Source organism: Bidens hawaiensis, unplaced genomic scaffold (genome assembly GCF_021521415.1).
Source record: "Bidens hawaiensis isolate Kalapana, Puna unplaced genomic scaffold, B.hawaiensis_p1.1 tig00041751_1, whole genome shotgun sequence".
NCBI lineage: Eukaryota > Viridiplantae > Streptophyta > Magnoliopsida > Asterales > Asteraceae > Bidens > Bidens hawaiensis.
In genome coordinates, this window is record NW_027505739.1 from 120,568 (window position 1) to 123,420 (window position 2,853).

A 2,853-nucleotide genomic window follows, 5' to 3' on the forward strand; every position below is an offset into this window, starting at 1 on the left:
AACACTTTTTTCTGTTTCATACCGATAACAATCTTGTGTTTCCAACGAATCCACTTATTTTTTTAAATATTGTATAATACATTACGTTTTGATGCAGAATAATTAATGTAGAATTACTTTAAAGTATGCGGGACGAGCATATTATATCCATCCCTAACCGGTAGATACATTTCTATTCAGTCTCATACTCGATTGAATACCCGAACATCCTCAAATTCTTCATATATTAGTTTCAGAATTTTTTTGGCATCTATAGTGATTGTATCTTTGAAAATAATCACAATAAATATATAATTAAAATTGGCCTCAACACTCAACATGATGGTAACTGAAAATAGTACACGACAATGCCTTTAGATTAATGGGCTCACATGATCTTTCCTTCCGGTCCGCCTATAAAGCCTTGAAGTGGAGCCCAATAACTACATCTCCCGACTCATGAGTCATGAACCTTAACGAGTTATTTTTATTTTTTTTTTACAAAATGACAAAAGACGTCCTTTATGTTTGCATGGTTTTTCAATGGACGTTATTTGACAAACTTAATGACAGAAAACATCCTTTATGTTCAAAAAACGTTGCGCGGTTCGTCCTTTTCACTAACAAGGGTTAGTTTTTCTCGTTAAATCCAGTCATGTGCACCTCATGTGAGGGCAATTTAGTCTTTTTACCCTATCAGGGGTTATTTGTGCAATTGACTTAAAATTTTGGGCTTTAAATAAATAAAAGTTTTTTTTTTTATTTTTAACCATCATCTTCTTTCCCAAATAATCATAACCCACCATCAACACCATAACCAAACACCAGCCACCACCCATCACTCCGGCCACCACCATCCCATCAACTCCGACCACTACCGCCAACTCCGGCCACCACCACCATGTATATGCTTTCTGTAGGGGTATGGTACTAAACCCGGCTTACGACCTTAATTTATTATGTTTGGCTTATTTTATTATATGGACTAATACAATATTATTGGGCTGAGGGGGTTTTGTGGAGGTAACCTTAACTGGGCTAGGCCCATTAGGGTACCATGATGGTGGCCATGAGGCTCCCTATATAAGGAGGTCTCCACCTCCTTATTAAGGGTTGTTGTTGCTCTCAATAAGAGCCACCACCATAACCATTTTTGTGTCTGTAAACAAGAGATCCTCGAGATTTCTTAGCAGTCACCTCCACACCCCCAAGAAACCATTGCAGATCTCAAGCTACCGGAGAAGAAGATCGAGTCGTGGTTCGTTTATCTCGAACACCGAGGAACATCGTCTTAGATCAGGTCAGATTCATTTCATGTTTCTACATTGGCGCCATCCGTGGGACGGCAACGAGCTACCCTTCGATTTTCGTCTCGGTTCTCAGATCTGTTCATCCATTATTCTAGATCTGTAATTTTCTTTCTCCCGAGAAAAATCCAGATCTGGAAGTTCACAGAAAAATGCTTCAAGATTTGTTTCTATTAAAGCTCAAAAAGATCCATAGATCTAAAAAAGATGCTTCCAGATCTGTGCAAAAATGAAGCTGAAAAGGATTTGTAGATCCAAAAAAGAAACTACCTGATTCGGACGGTCAAGCCTCCGGATCTGTGATGGTTTTAAATTCTCTCCACTCCGAGCTTCAGATCTATCTAAATCTGGTTTACAGATCTAGATCTAGGTTATAGATCTAGCGAACAAGTGCATGCGCGCCCGCGAGTCATCGCGCATGCGCGCCCGCGAGTCATCGCTCCACCGCCATGCATGCGCGTCCGCAAAAACCCACCATGCGGGTCGGAAGACAACTCCATGCCTTTGGTTTTGCGCAGAAGACTTCACCGCCATGCATGCGCGCCCACGAGTCACCACTCCGCCGCCATGCAAGGGCACTGCGGAGGATCAAGATTCTGATACCATGCATACGCGCCACCGGAGATCAAGTCTCCGCTTCCATGCATGCGCAGTGCCGAAAATCAAGACTTCGCCACCATGCATGTGCGCCCATGAGTCACCACTCCGCCGCCATGCATGCGCACTGCCGAGGATCAAGATTCCGCAGCCATGCATGCGTGCAGCCGCGGATCAACACTCCACCGCCCGTGGAAGGTTTTGTCACCATGCATCCGCGCGTCGCGGCTGATGCACCACCATGCATGCGTGCAGCCGCGGATCAACACTCCACCTATAAAAGATTCCAACGCCATGCATGCGCGCTCACCTCTTCGCCATGCATGCGCACTCAACTCTCCGTCATGCATGCGCGCTCAACTTTCAGCGGCTATGCATGCGCGCCCGCGGATCACCACTCCGCCGCCATGCATGTGTCACATCGGAGGAACACTCCTCGCCATGCATGCGCGCTCTATTACCTTTTGCATACATGTTTCACACTTCCCTTTATTAATTTTGAGCAATATGACAACATTGTATTGACATCAAACTAAAAATAAAACGAAGTAAAACATACATGCGCGAGCTCCAAGCTCAGACGCGTTGACGAGTTTTAACTCTAAAACGTTAGGGCCTTAGCCCAATAATATGAGCCTTAGCTCAAATTACTCATAGCATCCATCCTACGTATTGCGCAGCTGGACCATAAAAATACCTAAGCACAACTAAGGCAAAACACATGCCAAAGCATAGTTGTTAAGGTCTCAGGTGGGGCCGCGCATTGGATTATAATGGATATAGGCAGAATAACACATACTGACACGTAAAGGCTAAAAAACTCATTCATAATTCCCTATAATAAATGCACGATAACGTCGCGCAAAAGAGGAATAATGAAATGCCAAGGCACGTGTCGGCATATTCAGAATATCGCAAAATAACTTGAAATATGACAACTGTTAAGGATTAAGTAAAAATAATTTCCTTA